This window comes from Camelus bactrianus, chromosome 12, assembly GCF_048773025.1.
Source record: "Camelus bactrianus isolate YW-2024 breed Bactrian camel chromosome 12, ASM4877302v1, whole genome shotgun sequence".
Lineage (NCBI taxonomy): Eukaryota > Metazoa > Chordata > Mammalia > Artiodactyla > Camelidae > Camelus > Camelus bactrianus.
In genome coordinates, this window is record NC_133550.1 from 43,069,147 (window position 1) to 43,095,928 (window position 26,782).

Below are 26,782 nucleotides of genomic sequence, written 5' to 3' on the forward strand. Positions count from 1 at the left end.
CACACCACTGACATTGTTCTTTCAAAGGTCATCAACAGCCCTTTAATTGCTACGTCCAAGAGACACATAAATACTCATTTTTTTCTGTTCTCTTTCCAACTTTTGACATCGATGACCATTCCTTGTTCTTGAAATGCTGCTAATTGATATTCATCTAAATACCCCACAAATACTGCTAGTTCATAGCCCAAAGTGAGCCCAACCTTACAACCACAAATGTGTACTTCCTGCTTTGTCCTCTCTGTCTGAATAGCACCACCATCCACCTTGTTGCCAAACAAAATCCCAAGTGTGCACCTTAATTCACCCTTTTGCTTATTCATCCTCCACCTTATGCAATTAATTACCAATTAGTTACCCACATTTCAAAACAAAAGACTCTAAAAACTCAAAGATTTTCCATAACTCACTTGGCAGCAAAACCTGCTCTGAAGTGATGGAGGGTTATTAATAGCCTTGATTCTTCTCATTTATTATGAATATTTGTATGTTTACTTGGGTGTTATTGGCGTCTTAACTCATGCCCAGACCTCCCTGAGAGTACTATGTAATATATTTTATGTGCATCATATTACCTTTCAAGAAACATTCAAAAACTTCTTAAATCCAAAGAAAAAAATTGGTCTCCACAGACCTCAGGGATTGTGAGCTTGAACTTCCCAAGTAGCTCTCAAGCGCCTCTCATCCTCTCCATCCCCTTCCAGCTTAGATAAAGCCACTGTCATCTCTGGCTGGATTGCAGTAACAGCTCCCCAGCTACTCTCCCTGTTCTCACTCTTGCCTCCTCAAATCCGTTTTCCACCTGCAGCCAAAATAATCATTCTTTTTAAAAAAAAAATGCAAATCTTCTCCCTTAGTAAAACTCTTTGATGTCATATTTTGCTTCTAGCATAAAGTCCAAATTTAGAACATGGCCTAGAATTCCCCAGATGATCCAGCTCCTGCCTAAATCCCCAACCTTATTCCTCATCACTTTTTACCCTCAACTCAGCAGTACAAATGCCTTCTAGTTCCCCCACATCCTGCTGTCTTAATGTTTAGTCTTGCAGTTGGACTCAGTAAATATTTGTTGAATGAATAAACAAAGTCTAACTTGCTAACTTTCTGGGCTATTAAGAGAAACGTGATACGTATTTCTTCTGAGCAGATTCCCATTATAATTATTCTCCTTTTGAGAATAACTATGAAGGGTGGGAGGTAGCAATGACTATAACTAATAGTATTGGGGTGTGAAAATAGTGGTATGCACTGAAGCAAACTAAATGTTATGACCAAACACAAATGTTCTATTGCACTAATGACATTTCAAAAATATTTCCTGGCATCTGAGCCATTTTCTACTAGTTGCTTCTCTAGCTAGCATTTAACAGTCACAGTAGTTGTACATCTAGTTAACATTATTAAGCATCTACCTTACACATAACACTTTATATACATTGTATAAATGATTTATAACCCTTGTAATAAACATATGAGGTGGGTATTGTTCTCAGTCTTTCTGAAGGATGAGGAAACTGAGGCTCCGAGAATTTGATGAATTTTCCCTGAGGTCACAGTTTCAACAAGTGGCAGAAATGGGATTTAAACTCAGTCCTCTTCATCTACAAGACCTCTCTGCTCTTCCACACTGTCTTTCAGTTCAGTGAAAACTGGCCACTTCTGGGCAAGCCTGAGTGACGAATCATGGGTGACACGGGAGGGAGTCTAGTGAGAGAGGGAGACAGAGTAAACAGGAAGGGAGAAGGAAAAAACATAGAACTTATGAACTCCTTAGTTATAAAGATATCTGACTAGATTACAAATTCTGTCAAGGAAAGTTCCGGTTGTTTTACTTCTTTCTCTCTCGTGCTGCCTAGAACAGGGCTGGGACCAGAATGGATACTTAATGAAGACTTACGGATTGATATGAATTGACTACTCATTAGTAAGATTTTGACTAAGTGTCACAACATTAATCACTCCCTACTTTCCTCCACCCTTAACCTAGAGTATGGTTGAGGTCAGGGGGAAGGTGTGGTTGTTGCAGGGAGGCTTATCAATAGAAGGCATTTTAATGCCTACAAAGACCTCATTAAACTCTGACCTAAGATAGCATTTGAAAAAGTGCTGATTGCCAATAAGCCAACATCCTGTGTTTGACTTTCAAGGAATTGAGCTGGTAAGAAACAAGTTAGATTTCTATCAATGAACTGTTTAGATACTAGCTCTTATGTTTGCAAATATTTACTAAGCACTTACTGTAGGCAAGGCAATGAGTAGGCACTATGCATGCAAGTACCCAAACATTCACATGTATACAGTTGGAATAAATATGCCTTTAAATGTCATTTTGTTTGCCTCAAAAGTCCAAACAAAGACCTTCTATGGAGTGGGAGAAAAAAAACTATCTTGATTTTTGCAACTGCCATGTTGTCCTTGACTAAAACACTTTCAAAGAAGCATTGTAAAATCCTCACTGTCCTGCATAGACGATAGTGTGTCTGAATTCTGATTCTTGATGGGAAAGCTGCTATGGTCCAGCTCTGGCAAGAAGACCCTCCCACTCCTTTAGAAAGTCTCAGTGAGGGCAAGAGGCCCCTGTCCTGAGTTTGTGTACATGTGTGTTGATTTTTAGAGGAAGTAGAAGATGAGTCCCAGGAAAATTCAACACTAAAGCAGTTATATGAAAAAAGAAGGAAATTGTGGTAACTGGAGAAGTTAGAAAGGAGTTGAGACTATGTTAAACTTGTGCCTGTGATATGCTTAAACCAGAATTTGCACTGGGCTGTGGAACCAGAAGGAACTCCCCACTTTCCTAGTGGTCAGTAGAAATGAGAGTATTTTTTATACCTTAGCCAAGAGACAGAAGCAGGATCCAAATAGAAAATATTATAAATGCTTAGAGATGGAAGATATGTTACAGACTGCTGGTCCAGTGTTTCCTAAATCCTGTTGCCATCAAAAACACCTGAGAAGCTTTCTAAAAATTGAAGACTTGGGCCCCAACCGCATGCCTAGATTTTCCAATGGGTAGGAGCTGGGAATCTGCTCTATCAAGCCCCTAGGTGATTCTCAAGATAAAAGGCGACAAATAAATAATGGCAAATATGAAATAGTAAGTATTTATGTTACCACAGAGTAGGGCTGTTCAGAAAGAAATAACTCCAGCACCAACTGAAATATATTCCTGTTACATGGTCATAAGTAACAATGTATAGGCCCAAACCACAAGGTGCAAAGTCCAAAGACCAGCATTCTTCCCTCTCCTGGGTATATGAACTCGGAGAAGTCACATGATGCTAGCTAACGCCTTAAATAAACTAAATAGAAACGTTATATCTGAAACATAAGTGTGACCAACATGTTTAAAGTAGTCTCTCGGTTTTCTCATCTATAAAATGCGAACACTCACATGAATCCCCTAAAGACTAATTTTTCTCATTGCTAAAGTAGAATTGAAAGAAGGCCTTTTTCCTCTTAATGAGTCATTACATAAAAACACTGGTTCATAGGAAATGTAATTAAAAACAACAACAACAACAACAACAAGCAAGATTTCCTTGCTCCTGCCTTCCAGAGATGCTATGGGGAAGAAAGTGGAGGATATGTATTCAAAGAGATGGTGTTTGTGGTACATTTTCTCATCGTTCCCAGCTCAACTCATTGTACATCAGAGTGGGAGATGACTGACTGTTATGGGTTGAACTGTCCCCCAAAAAGATATGTTGAAGTCCTAACTCCCAGTACCTGTGAATATGACCTAATTTGAAAATAGGGTGTGTTTGACTTAAGTTAGGATGAAGTCACTAGGGTGGGCCATAACTAGTATGATTGGTGCCCTTATGAGAAGAGAGACATTCGGACACAGACATGCACAGAGAGGAAAACATCATGTAAAGGCACTGACACAGAAGGAGAACACCATGTGGTGACATAAGCAGAGGTTGGAATCGTGCAGCTGCAAGCCTGGGAACACCAAGGACTCTGGCCACCACCAGACACTGGGAAGAGGCAAGGACTGAGGTCTACCCAGGCTCTCGAGTGAGCATGGCCTTGCTGACATCTCAATTTCAGACTTTTAGCCTCCAAAACTGTGAGACATTGTGTTTCTGTTGTTTTGAGCCTCCCGGTATGTGGCACTTCGTAATGGCAACTTTAGGAAACTAACATAATGAGCAAATTCCTCTATGTCCTCAATGAAACTGTGTCTCTTCTCATCCTAGAAGAGAAAGAGGTCTTCGATCCAAGAATCTTAGCAGGCCAATAGCAGTCATACAGTTTGGGGGCATGTCCTTCTGATGCCCAGAGGAACACCTGTCAATGCTTCCCTGTGTGTGGTCCGAATACCTGGAGTGGCATCACAAAGAGAGTGGCCAGGCATGCCGAGAACAAGCTGGCAGGGACATCGTAACTCTCCAGTCTACTAAAAACAAAACAATGAAACACAGTGTTGAAAGTTGTAACACCCATTCATTTCAAATTTGGTATTAGTACCTGAAAGCCAAAGTGCTGACTACCACTCAGCTTTATATTTAAGCTTTATACATAAGCTTTATATACTTTATGGGACAGTTTCATGACTAAAAGTTCATTACAAAGTGGCATTTGCTTGGGAAAACCAGGGCCTCGTGAAGGAAATTGTGCCAGAGCACCTTTCTGAGATACTGCCTTGCAGTGCTGTTGTGACGATGAGATGTTAAAAATAGTGGCTTTGTAAGCCAAAAGCATTACCCCAACATAGGTATTGTTGCTGGTTTCTTATCAACATAGTCATGCAAAATAAAAAGGTTTATTATTCCCATGGGTTCATTTGTAGAAATTAAATAACAGGGCCAGGAAAGGCAATATACGTTCTCACTGTCAGATATGCAAATCGAGTGAAGAAGTATCCCCATTAACTCCCTGTCTGCCTGGGGAACCAGGCCTTTTGTCTAACGTCCGTCCCCTACAGGTTAACTGGGGAAACTGCTTGCTTAAAGAGTCTAGCAGTTATTCTGAGGAAATGACTAGCCAAATATATTCCATTTGATTATGAGTGAAGATACAGATCTTAACTCGTCTCTTAAAAACAACAACAAAAAACATGTTTTGAAGGTGGGAGAAAGGAAATCTGAATTCTGCCCAACAACTGATGCTGATATTCAATACTGTCAAGAATATTGAATTGTCTCATTCAAACTGCTTTTTAAGCTGTATATTACAAATAGGTGAGCTAGGCACTCAGTACAATGCAGTTTCTGTACTAGCTCAGGAATTCAGTGATTCTAAAATATTCTAGGCTCGTGGTCTGTTCCACTGTCCCTGCAGAATCTTCTGATTAAGTGAGGAAGCCCAGGAATACAGGCATGAAAAGAAGATTTTATTTTTAGTTGTTGCTTTTGGCAAAAGTTCTCTTCTTAAATGGAGGGAATTTATTCTAAAAAACCAGAGTTTTCTTTTCTGCCACGTGAAGAAATAAAAATAGCAAAAGCCTCGTAAATTATCATTCCTCAGTGTCAGGTTGTCTAGTTGTGGAGCCGATTGTTAGGTGAGGGCTGTTACAAAGTCACTCTGCAGGCAACGGTCCCCTGCCTAGTTCCCAACACTAAAATGACAACTGGGAACAGATTAAGAAGCCTTTGGGCAAAAACATTATTTTATTTTCATGAACAGGTACAGGTTTCAGAAGAGGGCAGACATGATATAGACTTTCTCATCATTATCATATACCTCCCTTCCACCAGCAGAATTAGTGTCAAAACTACTCACAGACTCCTGTCCCATTCCTAAAGGACGTCAGGACCTAATGAGCTCCACGTGTGTACGTGCTGGGCGCTTTCTCCTCTGTCCCCGAAGCCACCTTGCTGGGGAGCCTGCTGACAGAGGCACAGAACGGGTCAGGACTGGTGATCTGGTTTGGATGCAGCCACCCTGTCTCTATGGTTTGCTCTAATTGGCCTAAAGCAGGAGAAATTCAAAGAGCTTAACTGGATCTTGGCCTCCCCACTGTTGTCTTTATTCTGATCCTAATGGTTCCCTTGCATGATGGGCTGGATTCTAGGAGAGCCCCCCAGGCTCTCCCTGTCTGTGCCCCAGGACTGTGAGTGTGATGGGATATCATGCCCATGCTTATGTTACTTTACATGGGGAACAGAGGGCCTTTGCAGTGCAATTAGGGTTACTAATCAGTTACCTTGAAATAGGGAGATCGTTCACATGGTCCTACTCTAATCATATGGGCCCTTTCAAAGCAGAGATTTGTATTCAGCTGGTAGCAGAAGCCAGAGAGATTCAGAGGGTGAGAGGGATTTAATATGGGGTAAGTCACAGGCTAGCAGTTGGGAGCAGCCTCTAGAAGCCGAGAGTGGTCCTCAGACAAAAGCCAGCAAGAAAACAGCAGCCTCAGATCTACAACCACAAGGAGCTGAATCCAGCCAACAGCCTGAATGAACCTGGAAGCAGACTCTTTCCCAGGGTCTCCAGATAAAAGCCCAGCCTGGTCAACACCTTGCTTTAGGCCTTCTGAGATGCTGGGCAGAGATCCCATCAGAGCCCACCTGGACGTCTGACCTACAGAGCTGTAGGCTAAGAAACATGTGTTACTGAAGCTGCTAAGTTTGTAATAATTTGTTACTCAGCAATAGAAAACCAATAATCTGTGCCTGAGTCACCCTCTTTGTTTCTTGTCCAGTAACTTGGTTCCTCTGAGGTAAGGACCCTACCTTCCTCTTACCAGATCCTCCTGTCTCTTAACCCGGATTCCCAGCCCAGTGACTGGGTCCCCACTACCTGGGGGATTATGACCCGGCCCAGGTTCCTGAAAGCCCTGCTGCTGACTTCTGTGTAATGGGGGACGCCTGATCATCGGGCTTCCCCGCCTCTTCATGTTAAATGTACGCCCACAGCCATTGCCTATCATTCACATGAATTTAGAAAAAGGGCATGAACTTTGAAAGTAGCCAGGATTTTGAATCTCAACTTCACCACTTACTACTTATGTGAGGTCAAGACAGTGTTTATACCTCCAGGGACTCATTATTCACACTGTAAAATGAAGATGATAACATTTGCTTTATAAGGACTAATCATAATGTATGTAAAGTATATAGCGGCATGTTATCATTACTACTTTGTGTGTAAGTCCATGCAACTAAATAGTGCGTTCTTCCTGCTGAAATGGAATTCCTCCCAGAGCTGTCAGCTGGGTTTGTCCCTCCAATTTCTACTTTGGTGGATGAGTCTAGTTCCAACCCCCCACCACTCCCAGTTGGCATACCGTATTAACCTCACCGTGGCCCATTTCCCAGTGCAATACACCTCTGTTCATTCACCCATTTATTCATTCATCAAGGACCTACTATATGTCAGGCACTTAGAAAAGGCACAGGGATATACTGGTGAGCCAAGCAGGTGAGATACCAGAGTTTACATTCTAGTGTGATGCCTACATGCTGGAGCCATTTCATAAGGTGTATGGATTTATTGCAGTTTTGAAATTACCTCAAGACTTTGAGTCATAATAACATTACCCCCAAAATGTATGGAAATGTGATCAACATTATTCTTCCCTCAAAGAACCTTTCACATCTGATAGCTAAGATTTAATACTTCTTTTGCAAGAGAAAAGAACAAAGCTAGTAACTTTTATGTGGCAATGAAGTGCTCATGAGATACTTCAACGAGTTAATGAAAAAAAAAAGTCACTTCGTTTCAGAGATCTGGGTAATTAATCCACAAGGATGTGGCTGAGGCTGGGAGTACTGTAGAAGTACGTGAACGATTTGCTGGTTAGATCTCAGACTAGCTATGCCTTCTAATTGAAAGGGGGGAAAGTCCTCTTAACCTCCCACTGGAAGCAAGCCCTGACTCTCCCTGGAGATCATTTGTAGCCCAGAAGAACTCATTCCAGAGAACCACTGAATTCATCTCAATGGCAGTTTATCACAGAGGGTATCCAGGCTGAACAGCATAACTGCATGAAATGCCTGTCTGTGTTGGACCAATCTAAAGCCATGGGTTTTGTAAGGGAGAGCCCTTCACTGAGATGTTGGCCCAAGATCATCAGTATCACCGTTTACAGCTTGTGCTGCAAAAGAAGTAAATAAAAAGTGAAGCTAAAAAGAAAACAGAGTCTTCATTGAGTTGCCTCCTATTTACCAGTAATCCCACCAAGTGTTTTTTTGGATTGGCAAAACTGAGCTCTACATATTTATATTGGTAACATTTTCCAGTAAGTTCTACCAAAAGGTATCTGAGCACCTTGTGTTGTGAAATTCAGAGAAATGGAAAACATTAAAACAAATAAGCCTTGTCTCCCAGTACGGCCTCCTGGAAAAGAAATTCTACCTTTCCAAGGGCATCAGCCTAAATGAGGGCTCAGTTCTTAAATTCTTTAATCAGTTGCCTTAGAAACCAGGAGAACGTGGTAAGCACCTCCAGTTAGCAAGGTAATACAGTGATAGGTTTAATCACTTGTTACTGGCCAGATACACACTTGAGTAAAGGTGAAATTGGTATTATTCACTGTGACTGACGTTCTGCATTTTCAAATCGTTGGCACTTAAATAAAGCAAAAAGTCTGTCTCCTACATGACAAAGAAGAAGGAAGGAATGCTAAGTACACTGGGATTATGAATTCTTATTTATTAGCCAGTGGTGATTTATCTCAGCTGGAAAGCACTCAAAAAAAAGTGAAATTTAATCCTGTTCAACAAATTATTTACTGAATTCCTTCTATGTGCAAGGCACGTAGGGAAAACCAGTAACAAATGATTTTCACTCCCATTTCGGGAGAGCACCAGGAAGTTTACAAAATAAAATGATACACACCATGCTCTAAATATGAAAATGATAAGAGAAAAATGTTCTTTTGTGTATTTAATTTTGCCAGAGGAAGACAGATTTTGAGTTTATAGGTAAACTAAGGAATCATCACATTTTAAAATTAAATCTTTGTGACCTCACAAGCATTTAACATCCACTCAAAGGTACACATATAACTAAAAGTAAAGATCATAAGTTGTGGGCTCTGAAATCAGTCCCTAATTCCATCTTCAAACAGATTTAACTCTTAACTAGCATTGCTAAATGAAGATTCTAATAGTTTTCAAAATTGTCTTCTATGTGTCTCCCTGTAACTTATTCCAGCCCTATTTGTGCCAAGATAACGATATCCTCTCTCTTTTTTCTCATGTTCTTACTCACAGTTGATTCTTTATACTCTATTGCATCTTCTTTCTCCTCTTCCCTGACTCTCCTTCTCCCTCTCTCCATCTCCAAACCTGGATAGCAAATGTTAAACATCTAGTTTCATATTTCTCCATTCTCATATCTTGTACCCATACAGGGGAGAGGGGAATCTCTGTTTTACCAAATGGCATTATTTTATATGCTTTCCTCAATTACCAGTGCATAATGTCCTTTTGAGGTAGGTGATATAAGTCCAACTTACTCTTTTGGTAGATGTATAATACTCCATGTTTTGAATATACCACAGTTTATCTTCTCATTCCTCCACTAACGGTGAATCACTCTGTTTTTCTGTATTGGGCCTCCACAGCAGAGCTGCCGTAAGCATCTGCACGACTAGCCCTTTCATTCCCATGGCACAGGATCACAGGAGTGAACCCTCTCTTCCAAACCGTATGTATATTTTTTATTTTAGAAGTATTTCCAGATTGGTTTCTGAAAGGTGCCTCTACCAGTCGTGCATAAGAATATCCTTTCCCCAAATTCCCACCTATAGTACATGTAATCTTCCTTTAAAAATTTTCAAACTGATGTGTATAATGTTATTTTTTCACTTTAACTTGCATTTCTCTGACTAGTAAAACAAAAATTTTTGCTTATTGCCCATCTGGACTTGTCCCTCTATAAATTACCCATTCATATCCTTTGTCCATTTTTCTTTGGTGTGTTTTTATCTTACGGTTATCAGTATACAAGCTATCATTTCATGTTTTGAATAATAGTACTTTATCTGTGTTGCAAATATTTTTTAAACACTGATTTTCATATATCACCTCATTCATTTTCTTATTCTATGTTTTTACATGTTGTGATTTAGTTTACCTGGAATTTATATGGTGAAAAATGAGGGTCAAATTTTACTTTCTGTCAGGTGGAGAGCCAGTTTTACCAGCACCATTTATGAACTAAACTATTCTTTTCCCACTGAATTAAAATGCAGTATCTTTTTTCCTGCCCCTGCCTGATCAATTTGTAATTTCTGTGCTAGTACCTCTTTACTTAGGTTGTGGCAGCTTAGAGAATGTTTTATCATCTGTTATGCTTAATCACCCCTCACTGTTCTTGTTTTCTTAATTTTATTGACTACTCTATTTATTCTTTGATATGAATTTTTAAATCATCTTATCAAATCCTCCCCCCAGAATACCCTCTAGTTTTTAATTGGCATTGTACTGAATTTATATACTAATTTTGAGAGCATGGATGTTTTTAGCCTTTTAACTCTTCTGATCTAAAGATATAGTATATTGATCCACTTGTGCGGAGAGTTTTGTCTTTACAGAAAAATTCATGGGTGTTTGTTGTTGTTGTTTTTACTATATAGGTCCTGTGTCTTCTTTGTTGGTGAATTTATTCCGAAGTTTTTCATAGATTTTTGTCACGACAGTGATGGTAATATGTGTTCTAATTCTCATTTTGAGATGAATGAAATTCTGGTACATGGAAAATCAATTGCTTTTTTCATATCTGTCTTATCATCAATTCTGAAACATACATTTTCACATCTCTGAAAATGAGATATATCCTATAATGATGACATCTTAATTATAACTGGCAACTCTTTTCCTTCATGGGAGTACATAAAGTAAAGGGCTATCTTAAAATCCATGGCATCTTAGATTTTTTGAAATATGATATAACAATAAATTTACCACATTTTCCTCATACTTCTATTTGGTATTACTGGAATTTCTTAGATTATCTAAGTACATAATCATATCTCCAAAAAGATATAATTTTATCTTTTTTCCAAATTTATAACCAATTATTTCATTTTCTTGTTGAGGGTAAATATTGCTGTGTTGTTTTATGTTATGGAATGGTTAGCACAGGAATGATTTTAATCTTACTGTTGACTTTTTAGAGGTTTTAATTATAAGTGACTTCTTATTTTATTTAGAGTTTTTATTGGAAATGTCTGACAAATAATAACAAATGCCTTCTAAGCATTTTACCTTTATTGATAAAATCGCATGATTTTTCTCCTGCACCATATAAAATCACAATAATAATTTTCATGATTTGGAACCATTCTTGCATTCTTGGAATTAATTCTGCTCAGTATATTGTAGTTTGTGTGTCTAGATGAAATACTGGGTTCAGTTTGATCATATTTTCATTTGAGTTTTTTTTTTTTTTTTTTTTTGCTGCTGTATTTATACAGGTTGGCTTGCAGTGTTTTATCTGTATTGTCATTAGTAAGTGTTAAAATTAAGTTTCTTTTATGAACTGTGGGAACATTTACATCTTTTCCTATGATCTAGAATAGTTTAAATACTTGGATGGATAATTTCTAAGAATTTGATTAAACTTAACCACAAAGGCATCTAGTCCTATTAACTTCTTTAGTGGCTTCTTTTTATTCATCTTTCCAGTATTTTCTGAAGCATTTAGAATGCTAAAGTTGTCCTCTTTTTAGATCAATTTTAGTGATTTGCATTTGTTATAACATAAGTTTCTTCTGAGTTGTCAAATGGGTTACCACATACTTTCTTAGGCCTTTTAATTTCTTCCACATCTGTGGTTATGACTCCTTCCTCCTTTCAGATTTTTTACATTTTGTACCTTCTCTTTTTCAATCAGGTTTATGTGCTATCTAGCTGTTTTATTAATATTTTTAATTAGCTGAGTTCCATGTTTGTTTAACCTTTAAGCTTTTTTGTTTATTTTCTATTTTATAATTTTTTGATTTTATGTTTATTAATATGTTCTGGTTTATTTTGTATATATTTTAATCTCCTAGAATAACTACAAAGGTACTTTAATTTTTAATCATCCTTTAGTAACCGTGCCGCTTAAATCTATAAATTTCTCTGTGTATAACTTTTTCTGTGTTCCATAAATTTTGAGTTGATGTTTTCTCATTTTTGCTGCCTTGGGGATAGTCTGTAATTTCTGTTTTTATTTTTAACTTTGATCCAAAAGTTATTGAGGAATGTTTCTTAATGTCCTAATTTATTGTATAGCTATCAGGGAACATGAATTGTAAAATCAACGCTTTGGATTTTAAGCTTACTTTTTGGCCAGGCATATAATTAATTCTTGTAAGCATTCCTGGGACACTTGAAAAATTATACAATCTATTTAAAGGATGTAAGATTCTATATTGGGCTATTAATAGATCTCGTTAATTATATTACTCACTTCTTCTACATCATTACTTTTGTTTTCTTTACTTGATTTAATTTTGAATATGTGTGTTGAAATCTCCCACTTTTTTGCTTTATAGTTTTTGCTTTATTTGGTAGCTATGCTGTTTGATGCTTTGGAGTTAAAAAAATGCAAGTAAATAAAAATATATTTTCTGGTTCTGGAGATTTCAAAAGAGGTCCTGGTCACTGACCACCATCCAGGGCTTATATTCAAATACCCACAGAAAATATTCTACTAAGCATTGCAAGCAAGTTCAATCATGTGCTCCCTTCTATCTGAGCAATAAATAGTTTGACAAGAATGTCCTTACCTGTCTACTTATTTTACAGTTATCTACGCACTGGATCATCAGTGTACTTAATGGTTAAGACTGTGAGCTCTTGAGATGAAATGCCTGGTTTCTAAAAACTTGTCCTGTCACATAAATTATTTAACTTTGTCCAGCTCTATTTTCATGCCTGAGAAATTGGAGATAATGCAGTGTACCTCGTAACATTATTGGGACAATCCAGTGATGGAATCCATAGAGGAAACTTGGAGTCAGGCATGGAGTACGGAGTACTCAATAAAAGTATACACTCAACAAAAATCACCTATCAATATTGTGCTAAGTTCTTACAGCTCTTCTAAGACTGTGTGTAAATATGCTTTGAAAAGACCATAAAGTTATATACAAATGTATATCAGTAATAGTATTATTAGAGCAAACAAGAGCATTGCAGGTGCTTTCAAAATATAGATTGTTACATATAATTATAGAGAATAAAATTATATGAAGTTAATACAATAAAATATCAAAAATTAAGTACAGGTCCTTCGAGGACAGGGCTGTGCTCCATCCCACAGCAGTGGAGCCGCAGTTCCTGGAGCAAAGCTGGGCATGCTAGAGAATAAGGCAAAATGTTTTTGTGACTTTCTGTGATCAAGCACTGTTCTCAATATATTCTTGCTGGACTAAACAGAATCAGGATTCTCATGTATTATCTCATGTCTCTGAGACAAAAAGGATGCCTCTAAAACATCTTGTTAAAAACACTTTTAAAATTATCACTGGGGTAATATCTGTCAAGAGTCGTCTTTTACAAGCTAAAATCAAAAAACAGTAAATCAAAAACCATGAAACCTGACAAACTTTGAAAGACATTTAAAACTCTCTGCCTCCATTTCCTAATATAAAGAATAGGCTTGTATTTTTAAAATATTAGGACATCTCCATTGTCTTGGCACTTTGAATCCCTATGAGTCAATAACTTTTGCAGCATAATGCAAAGTGGTCTAAAAAGAAAAAAAAAGAGTTATGTCTCCTTGTATGAGTTTAAATCTAGCTTCAGATTCCTGGTACATACTTAAAAACTTTTATAAACCAACGTATAACAAGCACAATCTAATATAATGCAAATTGAGTACCTGAGCACTGAGAGGGAGAAAAGTGAAGAAGATGTTAGCGTGACAGGAAGTTCACCACTGATCATCTGAACTCCCTAACACCAGTGGTTTTAAAACTCTGGAATGCTTACACATCACCAGCAGAACTTGTTAAAATGCAGATTTCAAGCTCTGTCTCCAGAGATTCTGATTCAATAGGCCTGTGAGGGGACCCAAGAATCAGAAGTTTTATGCAATCCGCAATCAGAGGAAGGACATAATGTCTCTGTTTTCTTCCTCTGGAAAGTAAAACATAAAATAATGCTTTACAGGTAAAGATATGTCATGGCCTTACTTCAGCTTGATCTCCTCACCAAATGGGGAGGAAGAGATAAAACAGTCCTTGAACGCTCTTCTAGCTCTGTAACACCCATGTGTGTAAAAGTCCAGGCCACATGCATCACACAGACATTTCTTAAATGTACCAAAGATCTGCACTATCTCGACTTTCCACCTAGATGTTTACCAGGGAGAAGTCTTCATTTACAGTATGGTACTCATCATTGCTAACACCATTAGAAATTGCATCATCATCACAAATAGATCAAAAATCTACCAGCCAACCAGAAAACATTTACTAGCAGTAAGTCATGGAAAGTCAATATAATTAAGCAGAGAAATTATCTAAGAAAAGCATTAACCCTCTAATGAAAAAAAAGAAGGGAAAAGAACATAGGACATTTATAGTACAAGAAAAATAACTGGCTCAAAAACCCAGTGGAAAACATTCACATTCTCTAATATTTAAAGAAAAGAAAAGTAAAGCAGAACAACAAGGATTTCAATTAGTGAAAATTTTTAATGACAAGAACTCCATTTATAAGGATATATAGTCCTGGTGTTGATTTTTAAGTTTTTCTGAAAAGTAGTTTGTATTATATATCAAGAACCTTTAAAGGGGGTTAACAAGTTTTAACATTTTAACAAGTTCTGCTGGTGATGTGTAAGCATTCCAGAGTTTTAAAACCATTCAAACTATTTTAGTAATTCTTGTCTAGGAGAAAATGTTAAGGAAATAGTAAGAAATTCAAATAAGTATTGCTAAAAATGCTTATTCTAGAATGATCATAAGAACAATAAGTTAGAAAGAATCTACACATAAAAAATGATGTGATTGCATAATTTATTGTCTAATCACATTGTAGAAATAGTGTATATAGCCATTAAATTCTGCTTGTTTTTAAAGAACATTTGATCATAAGAGACAATGTTCAGTATAAAATATTAAGCAGAGATAAAAGGGTTAAAGTTCTAAATATTTATTTTTTGCACACATCTGTGTGCATATATAACTGGAAAAGATTGCATCAAAGTCTTGAGTGTGTTTCTGAGTAGTAGGATTATGGGTAATTTCAATCTTTCCCTTTATGATTTTCTATACTTTCTGAATATTCTGCAATACATCTGTGTTTCTTTCTAATTGAGAAGTTAAAAAAATTAGTATCATAGCCTATCAAAAGTTCATAAGAAGGCAGAATCTGTTGCCCAAATAAACACTATTATTTCCAACCAAAGGTGATTGAAAAGCAACTTTTTCACATATATGTATAAGTGGAACAAGGGCTAAATCAAGTAAAGTTCCTACATCACTAATAGAACTGGTGCAGTCAGTGTGAGGACTTCCATGTACTGTCAGTACTTACGTATTCAGGAAAACCTCAAGCCATAATTCTTTAAAGTTAATTCATCTCTCTTAACAACTGAGGAAAAATTGATATATGAAAAAGTTGGAGGCCACCCAAAGAGAAAAGTCAATGCCAGCTTGATTCACAAAATTGTCTTTTGTGGCCCAGATTGTCCTGAACAACACCAAGGAGAGGTCTCCCAGGCCTCTCATCCTCTTTCAGAGGCTGGGAGAATAAACACACCCATGCTGCTTAAAAGCGTAGGTAGAAAATCAAAAATTGGATGGACTTAGAATCTGTAAGCAGGAAAGACAGAGAAAGACTCTACTGGTCCTACAGCCAGCTGCACATAGAATCACCTGTGGAGCTTGTTAACTGCTGACTCCTGACCCCACCCCCAGAGTTAGAAAACTGAGGCTAGGTTCAGTACTGTGTATTTTGGACGTATATCCCAGGTGATTCTAATGAAATCTAAATCCAGGGACCAGCATTTGAGAGCCACTGATCTAATACCAATGAGTCAATTCAGGCCCAAAGAGGTTAAAGATCAGTGACTTAATTAGTAACAAAGCATCTGGATGCCTTGCTATGTATGACCTAAATAGTAACAGAAAGGAAAGGTTGCAGAGAGAAATATTCTTCCCTGAACATAAACTGTAATCAATTTGAGAGGATGAGAGGGAGGGAAAAGGAGCTAGGAGGAAGAAAACTTTCTATTGAATATGCTCAGTGCAGGTAGGTATCTGCCTATAAATTGACCAGGAATTTGTGTGGCTTTTGAAAAATCCTGGATGTCAGAATGTTTCCTTTGATAACTTAGATAACTCAGAACCCAGCTTGAAAACTAAATAGCCACATATGGTGAGACTTTTTAGCAGTTCATATTTTTCCATTATCTTTTTTAAAGATCAACTCACCAAAAATCACTAAAAATATATTTGCTGTGTGATGTTACAGCTATTCATACAAAACAAACATTGACTTTTTATCTAGCTCTTTTATCCTTGGTTGGTTTCCCTATCTGAGCTTCTAAAATAGGGAGTTAATAAGAAAATAAATCACACAGCAATATGATATGAACTCTCACACATCCAAGCAAAGGACTACTGTCTTTTTACTAGGCACCTACTGTGTGCCAAGCACATTTAGTTAAACTGCACAAATCTTGTTAATGAAAGGGGCAAACCTTAGACATTAATCTCTATGCTGAGTTTTTTTCCATACCTTATTAACATCTGTAATTCCTGATTCACTATGTTCTTGTCCCAGAGAAGTAAAAAATACATTCTGCATCAGATTTTTTAAAGTTGTTATTGTATAATTTATGGGGAGACATTACAGATCTAAAATCACCTCCTTGGTATTTTAGTCCTTGAGTGACAATCTAAATTGTGGACTTGTTCTTTTTAAATAGCCACTGATTACAGGATTGAAAAGGCTTTGTTGTATCGGAGTGGTCTAATTTTTTGAAATTTCTGTGTGGGTCACTGTATTCTCCCATATGGTAAAACCTTTCTCAGAGGGTTGTGCTGAAATTATAATGGAAGCTGCAACAGAAGTCTTCAGTTGCCAGTTTCTCTCTGGGTCCAAGAGCTACCTGGGAAATGTCCCTCTTGAAAATCAGTCTGGTTTGGAATAAGACAAGAAGAAAGCCAAAGACACAGTGGTTGTAACCATGAAAGTACGAAATGAAGACTGGATATGTATTGTCTTATCAGACTATTGCCTCTACCCAATTCAAAGAAGCAGCATATTCCAACTAAAATTTAGAAGAATTGCATGGGAACAATTGTGTCATCATTGAGATAGAATTATTATTTCTGATTATTAGTTTTATTATCATCACCATATTCATAAAACATCAGAGTTCTAGAGAGGCTTTCCAAAGCATATTCCTTTGCAACATCAAGAGTCATGTTGGATTAACACCAGATTCTATAGACTTTGAACTTATTCCCAATAGGCTGTTTTTACTGGAACTAAAGACAATAAGCTGCCTAAGTGTACTGTGAAATATCCATTGATATGCATCCCCTGGGCCCTCCCCAACTTTTTCTCATTAGTCGTCTCTAGATCCCTGTGAAGCAGGAGCAGAGGTGGTATCTTCAGTCATCAGATTAAAAAACCGAAAAGCAAAAAATGAAAGGTGGCAAGTTTGTCCACTGAAGTCACATGATACCCCAAAACAGAGAAACCTCAGTTCTTGACATATGACCACAATGAGAATTCAGTCCAGACCCAATCGTGTAGAGAACAGAGTATAAAGATGAGGTGGGGAGAAGGAGGAAATACAGATGTCCCCTGCCCTTCCCCTCTGCCTTTCCTGTTCATTCCATGTTCCCCAGAAGAGCAGTAAGGGAATTCTGAAGAGCCAAAGCAGAACGAGGGAACTGTGGGGAAGGAGGTTGTATTTCCTGGCTGAATGTAGTATTAGGCTAACAAAATAGGCTATGTCTTCTGCTAAATTAGCATGTAACCTCCAATGACCATCTAGATATAATGGTATCTCTAAGCATAAAACTCAAGTGGGCTGTTTATAAGGGCTCACTTTTCCATCTTCAGCTATTTTCTCTGTGTATCCCCATTCTTAGGAGTGTATCCACTTCTTATCCAGTGCTTAAATTCTCATCTCTATCATAATGAGCACAAATACTCTATCTCCAACACTTAATTTTTCAGCCAAGCTTTAGTTCCATATTTATTTCTAGAAAATAGAATGCAACAGGACATTTCTGCTGAAACATTCTGCTTTAATCCCAAGTGTCTAAAAATCAGATCAAGGCACACTCCCACCTGAGTAAGCTCTCTTTATGTGCAGCTCCTGTCTCCCCCACCACATTTCCCCAGATTACTCAAAAGATTAAACCTTAGACTCATCTTCTAGTCTTTACTCTATCCCAACCCTAGTAATCAATTACCAAGTTCTGGTATCTCTTCTGGTCTCTAGTGTTTATCCCCACCTTGTCATTTCTTCAAATCCAGCTCTTTATCGTAATATAGAACTGCAGTTTCCAACAAATTTTCAGTAGTGAACTTTCTGATATACTAAACCCTAAAATAAACTCTCTGATATACCAGAGCTAAGTTAATCTTTATAAAACCTCTAATATCATGCCATTTACTTGCTTAAAAATCTACATTCTTTCATTGTGTCTTTTCTAATCAAGTTCAAACTCCTCAGCCCAGGATTTGGGATCTTCTGTTACCTGACCTCACCTTGCCTGTCCAACTGTATAAAACCCCATTAGAACATAATTTCTGAATCTGTATCTTTTGTTTTGATCAAAGAGTTCCCCTGACTGCTTCCTTCTCTCTTCAAAGCATACCAAGTGTGCTTATTCTAGGCTTAGCACTTACCCATGAACTCCTGCCTGGAATCCTTGACCTTCCGTTACCTAAGTGCTATGACAGCTTTTCAGTGAAACCTTCCCTGATAAAGTCTCTACAGAATAGTATGTACTTCTCTAAATGTCTACAGCATTTGTGAATCTGGTTACAGAATATCATGTGTTGTTTTTTTAGCTGCCTTATTTTATAAACTTGCCTCCTCCTGGATTGCAAGCAGTTGAAGGACCTTGACAACTAGAAGTGGTTTCATTTGCTTATTGTTTCTTTAGTAAAAGTCAGAGAACAAAACAGTTGCAAAGCTATACATTATAGTTGATGTTGTCCTAATTATAATTTAAAATCTCTTTAAGTGTTAAGGAGCTTAAGAAGTCTTTAACCTCACTTTTGATTGTGATATTTCGTTGACCCCACATAAGGGCTGAGGTCATTTGCTTAGAGAAGCACGTTGAGACAGAGTCACAGATTCTCCGCTACAAATGTCAGTTTCATTCTGTTCTTTTTTTGTTCAGTTCCTTACCCCCTTGTTGGCTCAATGGATGTTACCCCTTTGCTGGCTCAGTGGGTGTTTCATTATCATGTGAGAGAGAATGCTGTTGCTGCTCTTGCGCATTTGCAATTTTATCACTGCTTTTCTAAAAACAAAAGAAAGCCATGCTAGGTCAGTAGCATTTTCTCGTATTTGAAAGTGAGTACATAAAATAACAGAAGATATTTAGCCTAGGAAAGATTGCGGAAAGAATAAGTGTTTAATTCTTATGACTGACAAAGGAGAAAGGTTGGTGTGACGTATCTGTCCTAGGTGGGGTTCTCAGCAACAGTCCCTGAGACGAGGATTTACATGCAAGTGACATGTTAGGGAAGGGCTCCAGCAGAGACAGGGAGCAGAGCAAGCAGGACCTGGAGAGGCAGTCAAGCAGGGCATGACTTTAGGCGAGGTCTCAGCCTTAGTCTGGTCCCAGAAGGGGCTCTGGAGGCAGATTACTCATTTACCACTCAGTCACTGGCTGCAGCCTCATCTAGTGGGTCACCTCCCAAGCACTTCCAGTCCTCTGTGTGCCACAAAGCTCCTCCAGGAGCCCAAGGGCAGCCTAAGGCAAGCGGATGGCCAGAGCTGGTAACCAGGCTCCAAGGAGATCAGGGTGGAGCGCAGACAATATTTTTACCAGGGTGTTCCCAGTTCTGTAACAGAAAGAATATAAACGCTCACTTATTTCAAATGCTTCTATATGCAAAGAAAAACACTTAACAGATATAAGGCCAATTATTAACAGTAGGCAGTAAGATTGGAGAAAGGAAACTTTCACATACTACTTTCCACACTTCTATGGTGTTAGACTTTTTACAATAGGCATCACTTGCAATACTTCTGTAAGGAAAAAAAATCTGCTAGCAGAACAAGTTTTACTACCAAAAACTCAATTATGTATTTTGTTTCATTTAATCACATATTCCTGTTGTTTTTGTTGCAATAACTAGGACAGTAACACCATCTGAATAAAAATTAATAAAATAAAATTAATAACCTAGACTGTTAAAATGCTGAAGTCCATTCAGTAATTAACAGATTGCATTCTTACCAAGTATAAATGATATTCATGGTATACTCAGAAAGAAATAAGCCTTGTTAAGGTTTAAATCTAGAAGGGGAGTTAACTGGTTTTGCAGTCTGCAGGTTCTGATTGTAAGATACGATCCACCCATTCTATATGTCATCATCTATATCAAAAAAACATTGCAGGAAAATTTTTTAAATTGCCTTTAGAAATGTTTTTTAAAAGTACTTTGGAATTTTAGATGAAAGGTAAGGTCACATTTGGTTAAAGCCTTGCCTGCTTTGGATATAATTGGATAATAGCAATTGGTCAGGCTTGTGCATTAAGAGGAGTAATCTATAGCCATAAAAAATGAAATAATGCTATTTGCAGCAATGTGGATGTACCCAGAGATTATAATACTAAGTGAAGTAAGTCAGAAAGAGAAAGACAAATATCATATGATATCACTTATATGTAGAATCTAAAATATTATACAAATGTAATTATGTGCAAAACAGAAACAGACTCACAGACACAGAAAAGAAACGTATGGTTACCAAAGGGGAAAAGGGACGGAGGAGGGATAAATTAGGAGTTTGGGATCAGCAGATATAAACTACTACATATAAAATAAACAAGGTCCTACTGTATAGCACAGGGAACTACTTTCAGCATCCTGTAATAAACTAGAATGGAAAAGGGTATGAAAAAGAATACATACGTATATGTATATGTATAACTGAATCACTTTGCTATAAACCAGAAACTAACACAACATTGTAAATCAACAGTACTTCAATGAAAAGAGACAAATAGTCTAGCAGCTATATATAGTGTAAATTAGAGGAGCAAAGAATGGTAGCAGGAAGGTCCATTAGAATTGTCCTAGAATAAACCAGGAAAAAGGCAGCAAAGGGGATAAATAATGGTAAAGAAGGAAGCATTTGTCCAGTCTTTCCCATAGGATCTGGCCTGTGGTAACCAAATAGTACAGGAAGACAGTGATGATTTTAATAATTAGGAAACATACAGGAATTACTGTGGAGATGAAAACTAGTAGAAACTACAGGGATAGAAGGGCTGAAGGAGAGAGTGTGGTCAAAGATGACTGAGAACGATAGTGACTGATTTAGCAACAGTGTTGAATTAGTAAGAAAATGCTGAATTTTAAATAGAGGTGGATATAGACATAAGGATATTCAGCAGGCAGTGGAAATAAGTGCCTTGAACTTTTGAAGCAGCCAGAAACAAATTTGAGCCATCACTAGTGGGGCGATGGTAGAAGCTGAAAGAGGAGATAAAGAGAGCAAAGGGTAACAAACTAGAGAGAAAGAACAGGGATGGGAACCATGGGCGTGGCCAGATCTGGAGAGAAAGATCCTGAAAGAGGCAGGGAGGAGAGGGAGATGGGCTTAAGAACGTGAAGTGTCACTGAAAACAAGACAGGAGGCCAATCCTGGGAAATGTCAGGAAGATAGAGGCAGAATACTCTGTTGATTGTCACTGTTAGAAAACTGAAAGTTATAAAACAACCTTATTTCCATCAATTTTCACAGCTCAACAATCAGAGTCCCAGAAGAAATCAAAAGTATTTTTTATTCTATATAACCAAGAATTTATATAGCTAAAAAAAAAAGTATTGCATTTTATCTGGCTAAAGTTTCCCCAGAGAATACAACTCTGTACTTATTCCATATTTATTTAAATTACTCCTTTTATCCTCAATGACAAAAAAAAAAAAAAAATCTGCAATCTTCAGACCACCCAGGGAAGAAATTAGACCTGTTCTCTTGAGTCATGAAAGATTTCATGGACTTCAAGTATAATCCATGGTAAACCCCCCCAAAATAAAGCAAGCAGTCATGATTTGGTTCAGGTAACCAAGCAGACATTGAAAACACAACTGAGGTGAGCAGATACAAGAAGTTAGGGGAGGATGCAGGTGGTGTGTACCAGTTCACAAGCCATGGTTAGGTATAGGAGAGAACACAGCCTTGAGAAAGAAGGAAGAGTTTCGCAGGTGAGAGCACACATGCCTAGTCCAGCACCTGAATGACCTTCATGGCCTTGGGACCATGGCCCCTGTGTTCTCACTTGCTCTACTCCCAGCACAAGGGCTTACTTACTTCCCTATAGTCTCGACCTGCATTGTTCTAAATTTCAGGAGCCTTTAAATTTAAGTATTCAATTTATGAATTGTCCTCAGATTACTAATATTTGTTCCTGTTTCATGCTTTTTCAGAGCAGCTCATACCCTGATCCAAAATGTGTTTATACACACACACGTGCACACACACACACACACACACACGTATTTTAAAGGTTGTGCTATTAACTATTTTCAGAAATCCGATTAAACCTTAGACCCTATATTTAAAATTTAATTTTTTAACCGTCACCATTAGATTGTTCCTTGGTATAAAATGACCCAGATTTTCAACATGAAATATATTTGTTATCCTGGCTATTTGCAATTTGGGAAACCATTTTCACTGCTCAGTGACTTGTATCATATAGGTGGCATTTGTATTATTTTAAACATCTACACACATTCCTGTTATGATTACAGTGATTAAAATAAATATACTTCCTAAATGTTTGCAGGAACTTAATAACATTGTTCCAGAAACAACTGTCCACGCCTCTGGACTCTGTGTCTATGCCTTATGGAATGGGCTACACTATACCTGAGAGTTGAATTGTGCCAGCCATTTGGCTGAGATTTTGGATGGATGGAGTGATCCTTAAAGATGATCAGTCACTTCATCCTACTCATTTCACTCTATGGAGTCAATGCATTCTCTTTGGCATTCAGTGTTATCAAGGAATCAGAACCAATAGCTTTATACAATGTATTCCTTTCTTTTAAGAATAAAGTGGGAGGAAAAATTGGATTTTCCCATGTTATTGTCCTAAAATAAATAAAATTAATTCTGTGTAGATCTGAGCATGTGTAATAGGAATAACAATCATAAAATTATTCAAATTATTGATTGCTTTGGCAGGGACCATTTATTAATTTTTATGGGGTATATTGATATGTCACTGACTTGTGGTCAAACCTTTGTAATTTGACTCCATCAGGAAGGTTCTTTGTGGGAGATAAGGTGAGGAATACAGTGGAGTATAAGAATCTACCCAAAGAGTTAAGACTTTAAAAACTTTAGTTGATCAATTTCCTGTAGTAACGTGATTGGAGTAAACAGCAAGTATCTACTAATTTTCTTCCCTTAGTCACTAATAGCTTCATACTCTCATCAGCACATGTTTCCACCTACAACAGAGGTCAATAAAGGGTTGATGGAACATTGTAGATTGAATGCACATATCTGTCACTACCCCTACCCAAACCCATCTAGAATGACAGTAAAGAAATTTATTTGAGTTAAAAACAAAAACAAACAACAACAACAACAACAAAATACAAGGACAAAGAGAAAGGAAGTGAAGACAATAGTTGATAGGGCTTATCAGCAAAATTTTGGAAAATGGAGAGAGAATAGATATGAGTTAGCTGACACTGCTGATCAAAGAAAAGTGGAAATAAAAGCGCTTATGGAGGAGAATAGCAATGAATAGGTCAAACCCCAGAAAAGCTCAGGAAAGGAGGTGTCAGTTACCACTCAGGAATCAGCAAGCTGAGAGTGAGGATGGGGTAAGATACTGAATCCAAGGGAATTCAGGGGAATTCCATATTAGGAAAGATGAGATTTTCTAACCCCCTTCCTTTATCACCTCCCAGTTTGCTGGCAGCCAGGATTACACTGCCAGAATATCTCCTTTTAGCTCCAGAATATAAGAATGGAATATTCCTCTCTGGAAAGAATAAATAGACAAAGAGAGGGAAGGAAACCTAAGGACACTGATTGATACAGATCAAATATCCTTCAGCAGAGCGTCCCCATTTAACAAACACAACTCCCCCAAAACACACACACCAACCAACACACAATCACAGAGCCTCTGGTCAGCTTTTTATAGTGCCCCACTCTAAGATAAGAATACACATTCAATGCATAAACCTCTAGCATGGAACAGAGAAACCAAAACAGACAAGGTGGGGGGAAGGACCTGGAAGAAACAGAGATAATACAGGGAATGTGAGGTGAAACTAAAATAAGCAGATGTAAATCTGTCCTTAATATTCCCAGAGAGATATTCCATCCATAAATTAAAAGCAGATGGATGTTTTAATGAAGCATTAATTGTTATAAACAGCTCTTGGAAACTGAAAATATAATTTAAAAAATATTTTAAAGTCAGTAGATGTTTAGAAGTCACATTGAGGAAACGTAGGAAATAAAATAAATATCAAAGAGCAGGGAAACAGGAAAATGAGGACACGATTAGTATGGTAGTCCAGGGGATCTGACATTCAAAGAGTAGAAGTTCAAGAAAAAAAATAGAGAAAATAGAAGGGAAGAGATTATCAGAAAAATTATAAAAGAACATTTCTCACATCTAAAGGAAATGAGTTTCTTGGTTAAAAGAATCTACCATTTATCTCCAGCAAAATGAATGAAAAATACCCACACCAGGATGTATCAGTGTGATGTTTTGGATCACCAGGGATAAAGACGTTAAAAGCTTTCAGAGGGGAAAGAAAAATCAGATCATATACAAAGAATCAGAAATCAAAATGGCATCATACTTTTCAGCTGTATCTCTAAAAGGGAGAAGACTTTGGAGCAATGCGTTCAGAGCTTTGAGAGGGAACTGTCCAACCTGGAATCCGATAGTCAGAGAAACTGTTGATCAAGTGGGAGGGGTGAATGAAGACATGGAAGAGGATGAGGACTCCATTCCAGGCAGAGGGAGTGAGAGAGTAAAGCCTGAGGTGTGACTCATCATCGTGGCTTCTGACGGATTCAATACCTGGAAAGGGAAGACAGAGTCTTACCAGGTGAGGCCTTTAGCTGAGGAGTTGTTCATTTTCCTGCTAGTCCAGGGAGTCGCCGAGGACTTCAAGAAAGAAAGTGATGTAATCTGATTTCTATTTGGAAAGTCTCCGCTGGGTAAGAGAGGATGGAGGAGTGTTGGTGGCAGAGAAAACATGTATTCAGAAAAGAGTTGACGGGGGCCTGACCTAAGGCAAGAGCAATGAGGAAAGAGACAGAAGGACTGACTTCCAGGCAGTTTCAGAGGAAGGGCACTGTTAGGTGTCTGTTTGGAGTGGACATTCAATGAAAGTGTCCAGGATGATTCCCAGGTTTGCAGCTGGGGTGACTAGATGAACGATGATGTCTTTCCCTAGCAAGAGGGAAGGATCTAGGGAGAAGTAGAGCTCCGTTTGGGACATGCTGAGTTTGCGTTACCCTGCACTCCACTTCCTCATTCACCCTTGTGCTTCTACATTGTTCTATATTCTACTTGGAATTCCCCCTAACCCTTCCCTGTTTTACCCAGGCACGCCTCAGAGGTTCAGTTCCAGACCACTGCAATAAAGCGAGTATCACAATAAAGCAAGTCACAGGAAATCTTTGGTTTTCCAGTGTCTATAAAAGTTACATTTACACTATACTACCATCTTTTTAAGTGTGCAGTAAGTAGCATTATGTCTTAAAAACAATGCACATACTTTAATTACAAAATGCTTTACTGCTGAAAAGTGCTGACCACCATCTGAGCCTTCAGTGAGTTGTAAGCACTTTGCTGGTAGGGTCTTGGCTCCATGTTGATGGCTGCTGACTGATCATGGTGGTGGTTGCCGAAGGTTGGGGTGGCTGCAGCAATTTCTTAAAATAGGATAACCAGTGACATCTGCCATATTGATTGACTCTCCCTTTCATGAACGATTTCTCTGTATCATGCGATGCTATTTGATAACATTTTACCCACAGTAGAACTTCTTTCAGAATTAGAATCAACCCTCTAAAATGCTGCTGCTGCTTTATCAATAAGTTTATGTCATATTCCAAATCCTGTGTCGTTTCAGCAGTCTTCACAGCATCTTCACCACGACTAGATTCCATTCCAAGAAATCACTTTCTTTGCTCATTCATAAGAAACAACTCCTCATCTGTTAAAGTTTCATCATGAGATTGCAGCAATTCAGTCCCATCTTCAGACTCCACTTCTAATTCTGGTTCTCTTGCTATTTCCACCACATCTGGAGTTACTTCCTCTACTGAAGTCTTGAACCTCTCAGTCATCTGTGAGGGGTGGAATCAACTTCTTTCAAAACTCCTGTTAATATTGATATTTCCAATGGATCACAAGCATTCTTTATGGCATCTAGAAAAGGATAGTTGTGGGTGAATAGGGTAGGATAGGTAAAAAATAGTGAATCCTTTTGAGGTTTTCAATTTACTTTGCCCAGATCCATCAGAGAAATCACTGTCTATGACAGCTATAGCCTTACAAAATGTATTTTTTAAGTAATAAAATTTAAGGTCAGAATTACTCCTTAATCTGTGAGCCGCAGGATGGATGTTGTGTTAGCAGCAGGAAAACAACGTTAATCTCATTGTGCGTCTCCATCAGAGCTCT

General features: G+C 37.9%; 1 long non-coding RNA gene across 1 annotated transcript in view; it reads left to right on the top strand.

Moving 5' to 3' along the window:
• LOC141579428 (uncharacterized) overlaps positions 1-26,782 on the top strand; it is a 299,492-nt gene that overhangs the window by 160,802 nt on the left and 111,908 nt on the right. Inside the window, exon 3 of the long non-coding RNA XR_012510745.1 lies at positions 9,518-9,600. This is a non-coding gene — a long non-coding RNA (uncharacterized LOC141579428). The remainder of the gene's footprint in view (positions 1-9,517; positions 9,601-26,782) is intronic.